Source organism: Gavialis gangeticus, unplaced genomic scaffold (genome assembly GCF_001723915.1).
Source record: "Gavialis gangeticus isolate Ggan-Ray unplaced genomic scaffold, GavGan_comp1, whole genome shotgun sequence".
In the NCBI taxonomy this organism is placed as follows: domain Eukaryota; kingdom Metazoa; phylum Chordata; order Crocodylia; family Gavialidae; genus Gavialis; species Gavialis gangeticus.
In genome coordinates, this window is record NW_017728992.1 from 123,818,290 (window position 1) to 123,838,592 (window position 20,303).

Consider the following 20,303-nt stretch of genomic DNA (forward strand, 5'->3'; position numbering starts at 1 on the left):
CGGGGCGGGGAGCGGCCGGCTCCCCTCGCACGCCGCTCGCGCCTCGGCTCCGAGGACTTTAAAAAAAAACAAAAACAAACAAACAAAAAAAACAGACAGAAAGAAAGCGCAGAACAATGGACAAAAGAGAAGTAGCGATGCCCGGGGACTGCCCCCTCCCTCCCTCGGAAGCGCCGGGCTTGGGGGAGATGCGCCACGCAACTCTGCACGCACTTACCCCACTTTTGGCCTTTTGTTTTCCTCCGGGGAGGTCCTGAGGGCGTCTCCAGCTCCATCCCCCCGGCCCCGCGCCCAGTTCCGAGAGGCTGCCCCCGCCCCTCCGCCCGCGGCGCGGGGGGACCTGAGCGAGCCCCCGCGCAGTAAGTTTCTTCCCAGGCGTCGGCAGGATTTTACTTTCATCCAAGCGGGAGGGAGCGGGGCTGGCACTAGAAGATGGCTTTCCGGGCTGGGGGGGCAGCGGGGGGATGCGCTGCCCAGGTCTTTTCTCCCGAGCGTGTGGGGCTGGGAGTGGGGGGCGAACCAGCAAGTTGAACAAAAAATGTTTCTGTTCATTTCCTCACAGATCATCCATTCTAACGACGGGGAAAAAAATCTTAATGACTATGACCTTAGCAGCATGGCTAGCTGATTTATCCCCATTATAAATCCCGTTAGTTTGCGGTAATGTGTGAGTATCCATATATAATTCCTATTAAATTAAGAGGAAGCGTGACCGGTCATTATTATTATTATTATTGTTATTTATGATTATTTTTATTTTCTGAAAGTTGAAATCCCTCCTTTCCCAAGGAGAATGTCTGTCGCTCGCTTGGAGTGGGGTTTTTTTTTTTTGTCTCGCTGTTGCACAACAGAGGCTCTCTAGTCTTTAACCTAAAATGGCAGCTTTAATTTGACTGGAGCCCATTCATTGACAATGATAATAAAAAAGGCTGAAAGCTAAATGTAGCTGGATGCTTGGGGCACGTTGTAGAACTCTCTTCAGCATTGCCAGGCACCGCCGAGGGCAACTTTTGAGCTCTCTAGTTTCTTCATCAAAAGTTTCCAACAATTTTTTTTTTCGTTCGCAATATGACATTGCTCTCTATAAACACATGCTAGACAGCCGAGTAGTTGATGAACGTAACTGTAATGAGACAGTTGGGGTTACGGCTTGTTTTAAGGGGGAATTGCAATTAAAAAAAAAATCTTGAAAAATGCATATTGTGCTGTTCTAGATAACCTGCATTAAAGGGGAAATTAACCATTTGTTTCTGAGGTTTGTAACAGGTGATTGGCACAATAGCATTGTTAACATTTATATATTTAAGCTACTAGAACAGAGTGAGGTTGTTACTTGTTTTGTCTTGACTTTTGTTGCGATGGTGATCAAAATGTGAAAAGGTTTGTACAGATAACGCTTTTCTTTTAGTCTGGTGTTCAACTTTTTTCTGATGTGGGGGGAGTAGTTTCAACATCTACTTTGAGGCAAGTTAATGTTCTCAAAGAAAAACTATTTGAAAGACTGGTTTAGGAAAACAAAATCGTTATTTTTATACAAATAGATGGCACCATAATCTTCATAAAGTCTGTCCGGATTAACATTTACTTAAGTGCGTTAAACCTTCCCAAAACATTTTATAGGCATTTAAAACTCTCTAGACCAAAATGCTTAAAATAAAATTTAATATTTACGAATCGGATAATCACACTGGACTAAGTTTCTCACAGGATATCTAACACTGTAATGATATGCCTTTTAGGTTTTTTTTTTAAATTCAAATTAGTTTGTTTAAACAATGGAAAAAACTTGCTCAGTCTTAAATGTAGAACACACGTCTCATTTTATTATCTGTTCTGCTATTAATGCAGTGTTTTGATGAAAGCTAGTATAAGCTTGGGAAGGAGATCTCAAACAAGAAAGTTCTTTGTAAGAGAATGAATGATATTGTGGAAATACCAACCTTAGAATAAAATACTGAAATCTTGCCTACCGAAAGGAGAAACACTCCAAGAATAGGGGACTGCATTTTAATATGGCTTTAATATCTTTTATTTGAATGTCAGTTCACATGCAGCTGGGTAACATTGGTCCTGAAAAGGTCATGCAATATTTTCCTATTGCACATGCAGGCTTTATCATGTATTCTAACTTTTCCAAAGTATGTGCATGCCAGTTTTCATCCAAACATTGCAGCTTTGACCTATGATGAGTAAATACTACAAGTAACATTTTAAATATATATATGTGTATTTCATATTTTCAAGCAGTTGCGGAATATGGTGCATTTTTAAATTTTAACAAGTTTGATTATAGCATATGTGAAGGTACCAGCCACTGTAGCATACAAATTTATACGGGCTGATTTTGACTGTGCATGTTATACCATTTTATAGACGCAAGGTGCCAGAAAGAAGCTCTGTAGCAGTGTAAAGTATGTTGCTGCAAAGAAGGCCCTAAACTTTATAAGTTCAGACAGGAAATGGCTTAGGCCCCTTTATCTTAGGACAGTTTTCTGTTGGGAGACGGCATGAGTCAAAAACAGGATCATTTGTATAGAGGGAAAAGGCCTTAATTTTTTTTCATGATTTGTACATCTAGTTATTTTAAAACGATTTCCTAAAGTTTGTATCGAGGTTCTTTAGATTGGCCTGGGCTTAATGTCCTATAATGGCTCCTGTTCTCTAGATTAGATATTGACAGTGTTTAGGGGCAGAGAAATGAGAAGAAAGGGACTGAAGGTGGTGGTGGGGGGAACAAACAAGTAAGCGTCTCGAATTCTATATTTGTCTTATTTCTAGCTTCCTGTTGGTTGTGTATCTATCAATTATTTTCCAGAAGGAAGGCTTTTAAAATGTGCTGAATGGGGTTTGAATGGGTGAATTTAGAATATGGGCACCTAAATTGCTTACTGGAAGGTAAGGTAGGTTGGGAACTTGTCATGTGAAGTCTCTTTGATAACTGCATGTGTGCATGTTCTTACTTACGGTAAATGTAAAGTAACTAACCATGCTTTTACTAATGGGTAAACTACTTTGCATTTACCATAGTGTAAGATTGTGTACCTGGGGAGTTGTAGTCCACCAGCTACTTCCCAGTAAGTTTACCTTGCTGCAGCTGCTTTGTGTGCCTGTATGCTAAGTGTTAAGAAGTGAAATTGTGTGGGACCCTGTCTGGCCTGGGCAGTTGCATGGCAAGTTCCCCCCGTCTCTGCAGATACACTTCAGCCCTGACTTGCAAACTCATTCCTGTTTAGTTCCTCTGAATAAATTGCCATGGATTGTGGCATTGTTTAGTGATGACCATAGTGAACATGAATGAGACCAGTAGACACTTTTTTTTTATTATTTGTTTTTACAACTTAGGCCTTGTCTGTTGAATCATTTTCTAAACTGATGTAGTTAAATTGGCTAAATTCTTGTTTGCAGACAAGTTTTGTATTCTGGTTTTCTTAAGGTGAAAGACAATTATTTTAATCTGCTTCAGCCAGTTAGCCTGTCTTTATAGTAGCCAACAACTTTTTCATTTATCCTCTGCTTCCCAATTGGCCGTGCTTATGTGAATGGGATACTTGATGTAAGTTATTTCTGTGGTGTTATCTCATATTTGAGTTAATATCTAGCATTTTGGCAACCCTAAAGATGAGGAGGAAAACTTTATTCTAAGTAGAACTAATCTGGTTCTAGAATCCTTTTGTAGAATAGTTAAGAACTTATTGTGGGGTAGCAATTTTGGAATATATAGAATGTTTTTAATATTTGTTTAGTGACATTTCTGAGAAGGTACTAAACTTTGAGTAAAGAATCTTTCTCTCTCCGTCCATAGATTCAAACTGTAACTTTTAGTAGTTCTTATTTTACTGGTGTTCACTCATTGCTTGTAACCAAAATGTAAAGTTTCCACTTAACTCAAACTCAGTTTTCCAAATATGAATGCCATAAAAAACATTCTGTGACCTAGAGCATGCAGTCCAAGTCTGAATATGACAACAAAGCTCTTACGGATATTCTTAAGTACACAAAAGCGGATTACTCTTAGCCTCCAATGTGTGACATTTTTAAAGATGTAAACGTGCATCTAGAAAAAGCCAGTCAGGGTTGGTGATCCCTAAGCTTCTGGCCTCTTTAATTTCATAGATACTGTTTGGTTGCTGTGCCTGAACATGTTGGTTTCTGCCATCTCCTTATTTATATTAAATAGTGTACTTCAAGAAAACAAACAAACTTGGAAACATAAAAACCCACAGCAATGAAACTCAATAATCCATCTTCATCTAAAAGTGAAAGAATCAGCAAAAAACCCACTAATTAAATAATAAACTAGTTTAGTAGGGGCACAACACATACTTAGCAAGGTGATTGGCATACAGGCACTGACCACAATCCAGTCCTGGCATGATCTAGGGAGCACTTTGTAAGGGACCCCCTTAGCTATTTTGGGTGTGGTGTTGTCTGGCTTTGGAGGGAGCTGCTTCCAACCTTCCTCTGACATAGAGACAATTGCTGTGATGAGAGGGCCTTGAGGGGAATGGTGGGGAATAAATAACTTCAAGAATCAATTGTCTGGAAAAAGTCAGTGCAGCCAAAATGTCTGCCTTCTTCCTAATGGTTCTGAGAGGAAAATTTAAGTTTTGCCATATATAATCTTTATCCTAAAGGTTATTTTGTGCAGAGTTAATTTAAATATGGGTCTACTATGTTGTTTCTATGATTATAAGTTATCTGCCTGAGAATAGCTAGCTTGCTAGAGAATCGAGTGGTGAATAATTTGGAGAAAACGTCTAGTTCTTTGTATTACTGAGGCATTTTAAGCTGTTCCTTTAAGCTCACAATTTTTTGCTATGATTTCAACAGGTAGCTATCTATTAAATTATTTTCTAATAGTCAAATTTGAGAGTATATTGCCTTATGTAGCTGTTGAGTTGGAATTGTCTGAAGGAAAAAAAAAACCTACTTTAGTTTTTGTGAAATTGATTTGGGTGTAATGGCAAGAGTGGAATAGTAAATGGTTTCTAAAACGGGGCTAGGTAAACTTCTTATATAGGTAGAAATCAGAATGGCAGTTTGCCTTAAACATGCTTCTCCTTTTCAAATGTACCTGAAATACCTCCCTACTCCCTTCCCCCTCTCTCTGTTTTCTTTCTGCAGGGGTTTAGCTCCGAGACTGTAACCTCTCCTCATGTGTTTTCATTCAAAAGTGTTTTGTCAGCCTTCCTTCTGGTTTTATACTTTGTTTGTTTGTTTAATGGCACTGAATTTTTTGCTAGCCTCAACTATTTAAGTTGTGTTGCAAAAAGTAAACAAGCACCTCGCTTCTAATAACTTTTACCTTTTGTTAAAGATGTAAGCAGCATTTTGGTCAGAATGAAAAGAAGTAATGGCATTGAGACCCCATATTAGAACTCAGAGGCTAATTCAGAGAGCAGGGACATGTTGTTGAGGCTAGATTGCCCATCTCAGCTTGGTCACCTCGATGTACTTCAGATCCTTCATGCATCTTTGGATATGAAAGATGTTTTACACCTTAATGTTGTGATGCAGACTTTTATTTTGTACTTTCTAAGAAATCTCTATTCCAGTAACCTTTAGAGTTGAAATAAATTTCAGTTGTATTTTTCCTCTCTATTGTAGAGGTAGGGAAAGGATATATTCAGATGATATTTCAAATACAGCTGAAGCAATTATGTAGAATACAAGAAGGATGAGGAAGATGACTGGAGGTGCAGAGAAGGTGCTTACACAGATGACTGAAACTTTCTGGGGCAGAGGAGTAGTACGGGAGTAAAAGCAATGGGACAGATAGTAATTGAGACCAAGTAGATAAGAGGCTGGAGTAAGTCTGAAGAATATTTTCATGAGGGCAATTTTGTCCTGGATCTCATGGTAGAGAGCTAGTTGATCTGTTCATGAATAGTGTTGTGGGGAGATTCAACTTTTAGGTGTTAACAGATTTTGGACACCGTTTGTGGGAAGAATACAGGGAAATGCCTTCTGGAAATGCTATAACCTTCCAAACTGGAAGCTGGGGCAGCTGGGGCAAAAGAAACAGGTAAATAACATTCTAGAAGAGATGATGGAGTCCCTAATAGATAAAATATTAGTTTGGACCTAGAAGTGGCATGATCAGCATGTGAGAAGAGGAGGAGATTTCAGTTCTTCACAGCTTCAGCTAAGGGAAGGTTGGAGTTGAAGATAGCTTTGTCTTTGACAATGCTGTTTATCATCAAGATTTGACTTGGTAATCCACTAACCTGATAGAATTTCAGACAAATCTACAAATTTCGTTGGCAAAGATGGGTACAGAGAGAGAGGACAAAAATAGGTGCTTTTCATCTGTATGGTTTAATATGTCAAAAAGAGGAAAATGAGATGATCAGGAGAGAGATTCATGATATGATTTGTATGATTTCTCCAGGCAGAGAGAGAAACAGGGAGAGTTGCTGTGAGAGTTGGTCATCCCTGGGTTAGATCCAACCTCTTTGCAGGCTGGATTCAGCCTTGGGGCTATAGGTTGCTGACCTCTGTCCTAGACAAATGACGAGGTGATTTCTAAGGTGTGTGTTCTGGTTAGCAATTTAGCTCATAACTTCATCCCGTCCTATCAAAATCCCAGCACTTGCTGGGGTTTGAGAGCATGCCTGTCAACAGGCTGAAAGTTCATAAATGTGTGGAGCTCGTGGATGAGAGACATAATCCTTTTTCTTTAGTATTTCATGTACAGTATATAGACTGCCTCATGCGCACATAGTTGGAACTCTCCTGATAACTTTAGATGAATATATTGTAGCATGGAACAAGATTTAGGAATATGACAGTTGCTGTCTTTAGCCATCTCTGACTCTCCCTTGGCAATTTTGGTGTCTATTTGAGGTTCTGCTGTTATTGGTACTTCTCCTGGACTGGATGAATAGTTTTTAGCCTCTGATCCTAGTCTATTCTTGGCCTGGACTGGAAGTAGGGGTTGTCTCCCTTATGCTATCAGCTGGAAGATGCTTTTGCTTTACTGCTAGCCATTGGTTGGATGTCTCTCTCTTGCATTTACACTCTGGTTAAGGGACCTCTGTCTCAACCTCAGTTCACTTCTCGTTACTGCTCACAGCTGACCTGTGCCATTCAAGCCATTTGTTCAAGTCTAGAGCACTATTTCCCAATACACCCAATAATTTAAAGCTCTTTTGAGGAGGCCTTTGCTTAGAGTCAAATTCTTGTCTTAAGAAACCCTAACCATGAAGATTCAGGTGTGGCACTTCTTGTTAGTTCCTAAATCACTTGATTTAAGCTTCTAAGCTGCTTGCTTTGTGTTAGCTTCGTTACTATGTGTCTGCTATATTTTAATATATACTCCATATGTTATCATATTTGCTATATTCATCTGGCTCCTAGAGGGAGAGAAGTTGGCTTCACTTTTCTTTCCTTACTTAGTTGACTCTCTCTATCTTAGGTGGGGAGATAGCATGAACAAACAAAGTGTCAGCTTATCTTTACTCCTTTCTCGGTCCTCACAAGGCTCCACTTCCATTTTACTTCTCCATAAAGGTGTAGTTGGAGCACTGGCAATTAAATAATTCTTAAGTTTCACTGCTGTCCCAGCAGAGGAAGCAACATTTAAAACAATCCCCACCAGTTTCAAGCTGCTGCTGGAACTTATTTGGCCAAAGAAAGCATAGTACCTTCTGTTGTCCCTGCCCAATCCCCCTACCCCCTGAATCTTAGTAATGGAATAGGAGGGAGACCAGAGGGTCAGATTTGATCTTTATAGCATCTGAAAGGGAGGAGTCTTCATGGAAGTGTCACTGATGTTGGAAGGGATTTAAACAGTGTCAGATCCATGACAGGATTATTGTTCCTGCGTTGGAGTTGTATGGGGGTACTCCCAGATTCAGAGGTATTGAATGGTTGGTTCTTTGAGATTAAGGAGACAAGAGAAGAATCCAAAAATAGAACAAAAATGCACACATGTTGTTTCTTTTTATTATGTGTAAATTAAATTACTTTTAAAACTTGCTTATTAGATGGCCTGAAATGTGAGGAGGCAGATTTTTCTCAGAAATAATTTTGAAAAGGCAGATGAGTTAGTGTTGAGGCTTTTTTAAGAAAAGGGGAGCACCAGTAGGTTAGTGTGTTAGGTAAAGTACCAGATGAAAGTAATTTCTTCCAAAAAAGGTGGAAGCAGACCTTTTTAACATGAAAAGTCTCACATGTGAGCTTCCACAGAGCAAAAAAATCCCTTTGTCTTGGTGGTTAAGATAGAACAGTGAAGGTATACATAGGATTTTTGGATAGAGCTCTCTCTTCCCTTAAGAAAGCACTATCCTAATAAAGAGAAGGTAACTGAAGGTGCCTCAAGGTATGACTGGTTGCAGTTGCATGCCTTGAACTTCATCAGAGTGAATAGCAAGTCAAGGACTCCTGCAGCTGAGCTGCCCATTTGCTGCTGTAATCGATCTAGTTCTGCCGGGGGAGTGATATGTTTGATGCATGTTGGCTTCTTCCTTCTCAAGTGAAATGGCATATCCACAGTAGGCGGCTTGTGACAGAGTAAGGCAGATCCATCCACTGAGAGAAATCACTGATCAGGAAACCTAGGTACTGGACATCCAGGTTAAACTGTCACTGGGATATGGCAACATCACTTGCCACATTGTCTTGTTGCCTACCTCCAGATTTTTTCTCTGTGGTTTTTAGAGCATATATATAACACCTTTTTGTAACTTAAATAGTGAAGGAAGCTTCAAAAGAGAACATTTTCCTTGCACAAAGAAGAAAATTTCAAGAATTTTGATCAGAAATTGTTTCTTAGTGACTTTCCTCGATGCAGTCATCTGTGAAGTTTGTGGCCATCTTAACGGTTGTCTTTAGGTTTACTGGTAGCTAGTTTGTTAGTAGCCTGTTTTTTATGCATTGCCAATTTTTCCACTTAAGATATCTGAAGAAGATTTTTTTTTTTCTCTAAATGCATTGTCCTCTAACTACTTCATCTTGTACGAAAGGAAAAAAACCCTGAATGTTAATCTATCAGCTACTGGAAAAGCTTCCCATGCACTGAGAAAATGAGTGCTTAAACTCTTGTTTACAAAATTTAATGCCTAGATTATGCTATGATACTTTTACAATGGTAAATAGTTCTGTAACTTTTAGCATGGCTGAAGGCAGTTGGATATCTTCCCAATGAGCATCATCATGTAGGTAAGTCATGTGAATCAGAATCTGTCCTTAGCTTTGTAGCTGAGTATAAAGCTGTGAGTATATGGTCTTTGAATTTAGTCTGATACTAACTTAAGCCATCATATTTTAACAAATTAATTTATGACCCAGCTTCTTAGCATAAAGGTACTTAATATCGAATTAGGCATAAGTTGTCATTCTCATACCATCTTTCTTTTGGCAGAAGAATGGGGACAAAATGAAGATTTAGAAATTGTATAAAAGGACTTGTCAGAGATGATACACTTTAAGTATTTAATCTTCAGAATTACTTTGTTGCAAAATGTAGCAGATTCCATTCTCTTTCTCACCCCCCTCCCCCCACATTTGAATCCTTTCTTTGCAATGCATTTTTTGGCAAACCACACATTCTCCACAGGACTCTTCAAGCCTGCAAGTCAATCTGAATACGAGAAATTTTATCAAATTAGAGACTAATTATTATGGTCTCAATAATTCACACCTGTGTATTGCCTAATATATTGAGATTTAATTAGACAAAAAACCCCAAATAAATGTAGGAATAATTTGTATTCTGTAAAACTTCACAGCATGGTCTAATCAGGCTTATATAACTGACTCAAACTATTTCCTAGTGTTATAGACCAAAACTTTATTGTGTTGAAACAAATCTAGTGTAGTAATGCTCCTTATTATGTTCCTTAGGCTAACAATGGTGAAAAAGATGACATTGGGAGAAGTAAAACAACAGTGACTGTAACTGAGCAGTTCTAATATTATTTTGTCATTTTTCTCCAGGGTAATAGAAACTGACAGTTTATACTTAAATGTATTTATGCATCATTCAAGTAAGGAATGAACATCTTACGTAAATTGCTTTCAGGAGTTTTGAAGCATTATATTGTACTCTGGCTACCCCTGTTGAAGGATCCCACACTGCTGAGAATGTTATGGCTGTTCTAAATGGGCAGGGAGAGAAGTACAAAAAACAGATCTTCAAATGGCAAGCAGCAATTTTGTAAAACTATATAAACTGATAATATCATAGATCAAGTTAGACGATCCCTGGCACGGGTGCCAGAGTACGACACGCGAAGGCATTTTGCTTGTCACACGTGCCTTGGGGCAGATGGTAGGAAGGGGCCGGGGCTGCACTGCCACAACAAGGATTGGGTCCCTCGCGGCTGCCCCACTGTCTGCCCCCAGCATGCCAACATCTTTACAAGTTGCGGTTGCTGGTGTTTTTGGCACTCTGCCCAAAAATGTTGCCAACCCCTGGTGTATACATACCTGTCTCAGATTAAACTTAAGCTATTTATTTGGTTTTTTGCTTTTTATCAAAACTGCTTGGACTTTCTTTTCTCTCTCTTTTGATCCTCTTTCCCAGCCCCCACAACATAAAAACAAAGTTTTATGTATGTGATGGTTTTTTATGGTGGGGGAGAATTTGTTCCAAACATTCCAGAAAAGCAGGCAAAAATGTGTTAGAGATGAGTCCTAATTACATTTTAGCTTAGAAATTCTTTCATAATGTGTTTTTGATTGTCATCAGTGTCTTGCATTAGGAGTTACAAGTTGCTGGTGTTGAACCCAGGGAGAACTGGTGACTGACTAACATTGTGTGTATTCAGAGTGAATGCTGTAGTTAATAAAACCAGCTTGTTTACGGTAGGAACTGTGTGTTCAAGTCTAACGGGTTTTTACAAACCTAAAATACAGCTGTAAAACATCTAAATCCGGGACCATGTCTAGTTTGCTTGATATATTTGTGGCCTGCATGACATGCTCAGATTCTACAGAATTAATTGATTTTGGGTTTTTTCCCCTTTTTTAAAATTGGAATATATGTAGCCTTCCTAGTTGTGGTGAAAGTCTTTGAAGTGTAAAGCAATACAGTGGTAATGTTACAAGTCTTCATAGAGCTTGCAGCAGTGATTTGAGTACCAACTTTCCTCATTAATCTGATTGGGATGGGTATCTGTACAGCCAAATAATGATTTGATATACATCAGTGGTGGGCAATCTTTTTAGTAGACGTGTCACAAAGTAAGTCCCACTCACTCCCCTAGTGCTCTTCCAATCCTCTTTCCTCTGCCTGATCTGCTCTGCTGTCTCCTCCCTTTCCAATCTGCTGCTTTGCTCTTTCTCCTTTCTGTTTGATCTGCCATGAGCTAAGCAAAGTGGTTGCACATGCCACTTGTAGCATGCATGTTGTGGGTTGGCCATCCCTGATATAAACCATTTATTCAGGTTAGTGGATGGAATGAGGTAGGGAGAGGGTGTGAATCATATTAGGTGGGAACTTTTTTCAAGAAATGCTAAGGAAAGAATGGGGAAGAAGGAAAGAAATGAGAGACATAAATGTTGAGTGTTCCTATTATTCAATGCTGAATGTGAGTTATTTGATTTAATGTGAGTTAAGATTAAGAAGTGAATTGCCATATTTTCTCCCATACATGTGCACCTTTCCCCCTGAAATCAGCCTGCCAGAATTGGTCTGCATGCATTAAATGGGAAAGCTGTGTGTTTTGCTGGAAAAAAAGCCTGGAGATTGTGCTTGGCATGCCACTGCCAAGATGGTTGTTGCTTGTCTGGCTCAGGAAACTGAATGGGTGCATAACTGTGTTAATCCTCTTGGCGGGTGTAGCTACTGGCTGAGCACTGTAGCCTGTGCTTGAAGCAGCAAATGAGTGTCTAGATGAGGCTTGTGATGTGGAAATATTAGTTACAGGAACTTTATAAAAAATAACTATTTACCGTAAAGAACTAACAGTCTTGCTACTGTTCTTGCAAGAGTCTGGAGTCTGACCTTGTGTGAAGTCATCCTGGAAACAGTGTCCAGGAAGTGTGGCACCCCAGGAGACAGTCTGGGTGATGTAGCAGGAGCTTCCTGCCATACCACAAAGTTCCTTCTGCCTCACCTACACTGTGTTGTGTGATGTTGCACTTCCTGGGCGTGGTTTCCCAGTCTGGGGGGAAAAGTCTCTTTTTCTGTATTCTGCTCTCCAAAAACAAGATGTGTATGTTATTGGGGACCGTGTTATGTATGAGAAAATAAGGTTCTGTGTGAAAATGATATGCTAGCCTTTACCTTTGTCCACAGTGCTCTTTGACATCAGTGGAAGGTCTGAATAGAGAGCAGTATATAGTCCTAAATTTTATGTCCTAAGCCAGAATTAAAAGTAGAAATTGAGTCTTCAGTGAATAAATTTGATGCCTTTCCTCTGAAAAGCGTGTAAGAGTCACTGAGGCTAACATTTGGCCAGTCCATGCAAGTCTTGTGAAAAACAAGTTAGTTTGGTCTTGTGGACTGAACAGATGCCTGGATGCGAGAAATTTCAGTTCTTCTCTGAGCTGGTGTACCAAGTTCATCAGAATGTATTTTCAGATCTGGCACACTGGGGTTAATAATACTTGTTATTTACGTAGCACCTTTCATGAAATGATCTTAATGCTTTACAAGTGTTAATTATGCTTCATTAACATGTAGTAACATTAAATAAGTATGTGTTCAATAATGAACACTTTTGAAAATCTTTTGACTTCCCTGCTACTATTTGTGAGTTCATAATTTTTACAAAAAATGCCTCTGGAAAAACACCTGGCCACAGGAAACTATGTATAACAAAATTTCATCATTTCCCCCTCCATAAAGTGGACATACCGGAAAGATATTCTAATCTGACTTGGTTGTTATAGATAGCCACCAATTAAAAGCAGTGATAGTTTAAGTTTATATAATATATTCTACTACAAAACTCCTTTTTCCCCCCCCCCTTACATTTCTTGAAATCTTTTTTTTTTTTACTTGAGATTTTCTATATTTGTTATTTGCCTCAGGCCAAATGTTTTATAACAGTCTTAGCAAAAGTGGCATAAGTCATTACTGAGAATAAGGTTAGGGGAAAGTTGGTAGTTTCTCTAACTGCAAGGGGGAAAACTTGTCGGGGGAGGGACTTTATAACTTGTCAGAGAGACGGTCTTTGGGTCAAAGTGAATATTACTGTCCTTAGACAATGTACACATGCATATCATTCTTCACTTACACAAGTTCGTTCAAACTTACTAGAGCAGGGCTATTCAAATTCTAAGTTGAACCTTGACACTGCTCTACCATGCCATGGGCTGCCCTGGCTCTGGGTGCTGCCATACTATGGGTAACTATTATTTTTAAAGAAATCCAGAACATTTCCACCCACCGCCCCTCCCCCCAGCACTGCACCAGGCAGGCACTGCACCATGGGGCACTGTCCACAGGAAGGCAGAGCAGCATGGTGCACCAGGTAGGCAGGCACCACTGCTGCTATGCAGGAACAAGGTGGGTGGGCTGGAGCAGGTATGTGCCTGGCCTGGCTCCTTCTGAGCAGCAGCTGGAGGCAGAGGGCAGATTGGGTTGGACAGTGTTCCAGTTCACCCCTATTGCTCCCACGCAGCAACAGGGGTGGCAGTCCGGTACACAATGCTGGTTCTCCTGTCTTCCAAACTGCCCCCATTCTCCTGTAATTCCAGGTCTTTTGTTTCCGTTTTCACCAACTGGCTGAGACTGTCCCGGCCAAACTGGCATGTATGGCTACCCTTGCCATGCCCCCTGTGGCAGGAGCAGGAGGCAGAAGCTCTTGATGGTGGGAAGCCTAGAAACTGGTTGCAGCGGCAGCCAGAGAAAGAAGAGGTAGGAGCTGGGGGCTGCAGCACATTAAGTCCCCAGACCAGCGGTTGGATAGCCCTGTGCTTGCTGGAGTAATGTCAGACCAGATACTATGGTTCTGAGGACATGTGTCTTAAGGGAAGTGGTGGTGGGCTGGAAGCCGCGTTCTTCTACTTGTACTAATAATAATAACCCTGTGCATTTCACAGTGGTTGTCAACCAGGGCCTCATACCCTCTAATTTGGGTGGTAGGCAGTTATTGCCCCATTTTACAGATCAGCCAGGTGAAAGGTTGCAAAGGTCACTTCAGTGGGAGCTGAAGATGCATCTGTGTTTGAGCCTTGGATCTTGCATATTATTCACAGCCATTTTGCTTTTAGAACAAATGCACCAAATCTGTGGTTGCGATATCTAAAGAGTTTACACTGCATTTCACAGTAATGAATACAACCTAGAATTTCTTATAACATTCTATTATCACAAGTAAAACAGTTGTATAAGCCATGCCACTATTATATGGCTTACAGACCTTACACATTAGTTGTGAATACATACAAAGTTTGTGTACTGTTTACTTCCCAATGGCTGATCCAGAAAGGAAAATTGCCTAGTTTTGTTCCTAGTTACTACTCTAGCTGAAGTGCTAGATGTGTTGTTGTAAGGTCCTGGATTCAACCTCTAATAATCCTTGATAGTTTCATGTGATTTCTTTTTCTAAATGGTGTTCTGTGTAATACTTATTAAATAAGTTACCATTGTAAATTCAAGCACTTTAAATTAGAAAACACTAAAAGTAAAGAAACCATTCCACTTTGTTCTTCCTTCATGTGCAGATCTACAGGAGCTTTGCCTCATTCGATTTACAATATGGACAGTGAAAGAGGTGGAAGGCTGCAGAAAGACAGGATGTTTTCTTGAGGTACTGGACTGGGACCTAGCAAAGCTTATTCCTATTTCTGGTCCTGCCACCCAGCTTGCAATATTGGGCAAGATCATGGTAATGCACAGAAGGGCCAGATTAAAGTTGCATGAGCCATCTAATTCTTATATTTTCTCCAAGTGCTTGACTTTACCTTAATATAATCTTTTATTGTGGTCACCTTAAGTGTTGCTTATAACAATAGAAGCCAAACTATCAGGCTGTGCTTTTGGGAATGCTGTTGAGAAAGGGAAATATGTATAATGAAGGGGTTTGTGTACCTTACTCCAGGGGTTGGCAACCCCAGATCTGGCCCATGGAGCTACTGAACCTGGCCCACAGAGACCCGGGGCTTTTTTTGCCCATTCCTGCACCTATGTTGGGGCTATGGAGTGGGGAGCTGTGCTGGGGCTGGGTACCTTCCAGCTGTGCCCTTGTCACTGCTGCTTCTCCATCTGGCTGTGGTGAGGGCACACGCCGCAGCTGGTAGGGAACTTTGCCAGGGCTGGGCAACTGCATCCTGCTGCTGCTGCTGCTTCTGTGGAGTGGTGGTGGTGGGGGAGGGGGGAACAGCAGTGTGGATGCAGTTTCCAAGTGTCCAGCCCTGCCATAGAGCCTCCTTCAGCTGGGGCCTGTGCCCATGCTGCAGCCCAGGGAAGGCTAGGGGGCAGGGGAAGAAGCAGCTGTGACAAGGGCACAGCTCTCAGCTGCCTGGCCCTGGTGTGGATGCAGGCAGAGACCCCTGCCACTGATGTATCACAGAAGTCACCTATCCCACATCAAGCCAGAGCTGGGTTGTTCCAGTTCATGGGTTGGGGAGGTTGCTGGCCACTGCCTCACTTTGTTTCCATACTTTTAATTTTTAAGTGAAACTTTGAATTCTTTTGCCTTTAGACACTTTTGAGGAAAATTTTGTTATAGGATGTTAAAGGATTTGAAAAACTTAACCTATAATGTAATCTATAGTTTTTTGTTTTGGTCTTGGAATAAATCAAACCAGAGAACCAGCATGTGTATTTGGTAGTGTCTAGACAACAAGTACTGCTCATGCTATTGCATTTGACTGTCAGCATTTCCTTTATAAGGCCTACTCCCTTCTCCTTTCCTAAGGGACTATAACTAGACCATAAAAACGTTGCTTTGAAGTTTGTTCTCAGACTTGACTAACTTCTTACAGAGAATCCTTCCACATAATCCTTTAGAGACTGGAAATAAATGGCAGAATTGTACCTGGGCACAGTATTCATGCCTTTAGGTGTCCCTTTTTCATTTTTGCTACAATGCTCCTAAGTATGACAATCTTAGTTGCATCTTTGGAGCATTGAAGCTTATATTGAAATGGAGCTTCATGGAAGTAAAGGTGTGAAATGGAAATGGTATATGTCTTTAGCCATAATAGTATATTGGTTAATGTATTAAATGTACAAGTTGGTTATATTTGTGACACAACATAAAAGCTAGGAACTTCAAATGAAATCCATCCTTATAAGTTCTTTCTGTTTTGTTGATCTCCTTTGCCTGTTCACTTCCCATCATCAGTTCATGTACGTAACATAAAATGCTATACGCCCCATGTTATAAAGCATTTAAAACTTTGAAAAGTACTTTAAATTGGAGTGTCTTTTATCTAAGCCAAACAATGACTTAAACAACATGTATATGCCCCTTTTAAAGGGTGTAACTAGTTTTTTAAAGCTGTTGTAGGAAATTATTTTTTTTTTGTTTTTTTCGTTTTTTTACCAGCTTATGTTTAGTGATTTCTCTCTTGCAGTATTTCAGTATCTTATTAAAAAGACTTCAGACTCATCAGGATCTTACTTTTCTTTATGGAGGACTGTCTTCAATGTTCTCACCAGCATTTGGTTTATTGGCCAAACCATTTGGTTTATTCTTGCAGAATATGAATTGCCCAGTATTTCAGCATCTCATTAAAGAATGGGTCTGTAGACAGACACATGTAACTAAAGCATTGCACATTAAAATACTTTGAAAACTGACTAAAATGGGTAATATATGCCAGTGTCCCTGCATATTCATTGCTTGTGGAAAACAATTTGGAGGGTGTGGCTGTGAATTTATCTGCTTCTGTACTGTTCTGTCCTTCTGCTGCACGTTATGCTCTCTGTAGGGTGCTCTGTTTGCTGGAGTACATAGCATGAAAAACATAATGTGAATTTACCATTCTCACAAAAAAAAACCAAACCAAAGTATGTGCATATTGTATTTTATGGTTGAGATTTTATACATGCCGAAGACAAGAAATTCAGTTATGATTCCCACAGCGACTGTAAATTGGCTATGACGCATACATTTGTCTCAACATATAACATAAATAATACAAATGTGCAAGGGAATCAAGTTGTGGTTATCATGGGAACCATAACTTTCATTTTCCTGGCTTTATATGTGAAAAATTCAACCATAGCATTGCATTAACATAGATTTATTTTATTTAATTGTTTAGAACTGAGGTCTCCTAAAACAGGGCCCTTCATCTTATCTAGATGTATATAATGTTATAATACAATCCTGAATAAAAATCTCTAGTACTTGAAGGCTTGATGGAACAATTGAGTTTATCCAACTGTATGTAGCTATATGATTTTCTTTTTTTTTTTTTTTTTCAGAGGAACTTGGCATGCTTTACAACAATGGGGGCCAGTCTTTTTGGCAGGTGGGCCACACGCTAAGTCTTGTGGCCTCCATGAATACTACTGATTTTTCTTCCCCTGCACAGTTTGCTGCTCTGCTTTTCCTCCATGCCCTCTCTGCCTTTGTGCTCTGCCCCATTCTGGACCAGATTAGTGCCACACACACAGGCTGCCCTATGTGACTTGTGATGTGTGTACCGTGGGTTGGCTACCCAGGCTTTACAATATATAGTTTTCAGAAAAGTGTTATAAAATAGTACCTGCTTTAGGGTTTTATTTTAACCTAGCCAAAAGGTGTTTCAGACAGGAAAACTATAGTAACCAAAATCAAAATACAAAGTATGAATTCTCAAGGGTTTACTGTTATTGCTATATTTCATTTATTTATTTAATGGATTTAGGAGCATTAGTAATAAAGACTTCAGAAAATGCTTCCTGCTTTTTCAAAAAATTGTGGGAAGAACAAAAGTGGTATAAGTGCAACCATACGTTATAAGGAGCTGCACTTCACTAATGGGGAAAGTGAATGCTATGTAAATACTGTGAAGTGTTCTCAGACCCTTTGGTAATCATTGAAAAATGGGACTGGAAGGGACCTCAGGAGGTCATCTCTTAGACAGGATCATCCCTGTGTAAACCATCCCAGCCAAGTGTTTCCCTAATGCTCTCTTAAAAACCTCCAAGGATGGAGATTCCACAGCCTTTGGAAGTAGCCTGCTCCAATCCTTAACAAGTTCCTAATAAACAACCTAAATTTCACTTGGTGCTGTTTAAGACCATTACTTCCTAATCTGTCTCTTGTGGCTGTATAGGATAACCTATCATCATGCTCTTTATGACAAACTTTTTTTTAGATGTTATTTGAAAACCGTTATCAAATGGTCACTCCAAACTAGGTAGTCCCACTTCTACCAACCTTGGCTGGTAAGTCATGCTTCCTAGACCTCTAATAATGTTAGCTGCTCTCAACTATACTATTTCCAATTTGTCTGCCCTTCATGACATAAGATGGCCAAAACTGAACAAATTTTTGATTGGTTTGATAGGATGCGACTGTTTTTAGAATTCCTTAGTGAAGAAGCACACTTTGCTGTACTGTAACATGATTTTGGCTCTACACTTTTTAATCAATTCTACTTTGACTTGTAGATAATATCACAAATAGTCTGTCATGTTTGGAAGGAATCAATTTTGTTCACTCCTTAAAATAAAAATAACTGAAAGTAATGTAAGGTAAAGTGCAGTTCTGGGTCATGGGGAAGGGAACTTTTGATAACAGACACTGTCTTGGATGTTGGTAGAAACCTAAAACTCAGGAGTTCATAGTAAAGGGTCTAGTGCACAGAACATGTTCTGTAGTACCTTGTGTTTATGATCATGGAACAACAACTGTAGAACATAAATATATTTAAGGCATGTGGGCTGAAATTTACCCAGTGATGGAGCTGGTGAATGTTGTAGGCAGTAGGGAAGTGTGAAGGTCTTGATATTATTATCAGAGGTGTGTCTGTGGGAGGAGGGGACATGCCTAGTTTAAAATTCTACATAGCTTAAATAGGAGCAGCAGAAAAGGTTAAAGCATTCCTGGTGGAAGGGAGAATGGATTTTGTCTGGGCAACAGTTACACAGTTGGAATAATACAACTGTTGTGGAAGTTCTTACAGGCTAACGGTATATCCATCAGAAAGCATAGCAACCCTTAACTTGTCATTAAGCATCATTCATAGTCCTTGTTGAAGATGGCAACTTTTAGTTTCTGTGTGGAAAATAGCATAAACTTAGATTTTTTGCACTTTATAAATGAATGGTAAACTAGATGCTGTAACTTGGCTCCCCTCCCCTAGCCCCTGATGGATTCTAAAGGTGGGCGTTGGCAATTTAAGTAGAAAAAGTGTCCAAGGGTGTAAACAAAGCTATGGTATGGGTACCTAATAGTGCTTCTGTCTGCGTTGGGAGATTTTGCACTCAATAACTGCTCTGTAAATCTTAATCTTTTGTGGATGAGACACCAAATGCATCAGATTTCTTAAAGGGTGTTTGATATTGGGAGCCCTATACACGATAGATTGGAAATACAAAAAGATAACAGTTTTATTAACATTTGCAATTCCAGTTGTAAGCAAATGGGAGGAATTTAAACTTGGTGTAGTCTTTCCTTAAAAGGGGGTGGGTGGGTATGCACTCATGCACATGTATGTACATGTCAAGGATGTCAAACATGGCCTGTGGCCAGATTTGGCCCACAGAAACGTTGCATCCAGCCTACCTGATGTGCACTGCCTATTGGCTCTGTGCTGCTGCACTCACCTGCTGCTGCTGACTGACTGGAGCTCTGTGCTGCTATGTTGCAGCACAGAGCTGAGCATGTGTAGTTGCATATATGTAGCTCCCAGAGCTGCAGGCCTCTGGGTCCATGTCACTGCCCAGCAATGTGGAGCTCTGGCTAGTTGGCCATGCCAGGGATGTATAGCAGTGTGGATCTGGGAGCATGTGGTTGCATGGAATAGTATTCATGTGGTGCAAAGCTGGGGCATACATCTGTGGGAAGCCAGGAGTAGGATGTGGTGCAGTGCTGTGGCTGAACTTGGCTCTGTCACAGCATGCCCCCAGTTCTGTGCTGCTGTCTGGCCAGAGCTCTATGCCACCCCACTTCCCTGGCTTCTTGGACACATGCCTCTGTCTTGGTGCTGCACAAATGTGGCTCCATGCTGCTGCCTAAATGCCACTCCAGGGATCCAGCCCAGGAGGAGCCCCTGTGGTCCGGATCTGGCCCAGGGCCTGGGGTGAATTTGACACCCCTGGTGTACATAATATGTAGGTTCTTGGTACCTATATGCATGTGTAGCAGTACTTCTGCAAATATTTTTAGTTGTGGTACGTGGGCAATCGTGGTAGGGTAACACAGCTAGTCTTTCCGAAGTGTACAGTATAATGTGTGGGGGTTTTT

The 20,303-nt window shown here is 40.3% G+C and overlaps 1 protein-coding gene and 1 long non-coding RNA gene across 2 annotated transcripts in view; one reads left to right on the forward strand and one right to left on the reverse strand.

Moving 5' to 3' along the window:
- Positions 1-312, reverse strand: part of LOC109304912 — a 20,195-nt gene extending 19,883 nt beyond the window's left edge. Inside the window, exon 1 of the long non-coding RNA XR_002099503.1 lies at positions 218-312. This is a non-coding gene — a long non-coding RNA (uncharacterized LOC109304912). The remainder of the gene's footprint in view (positions 1-217) is intronic.
- A 241-nt stretch (positions 313-553) lies between these two features.
- CHD7 (chromodomain helicase DNA binding protein 7) overlaps positions 554-20,303 on the forward strand; it is a 193,290-nt gene continuing 173,540 nt past the window's right edge. Inside the window, exon 1 of the mRNA XM_019527714.1 lies at positions 554-667. The gene's annotated coding sequence lies outside the window, so the exon portion shown is untranslated. The remainder of the gene's footprint in view (positions 668-20,303) is intronic.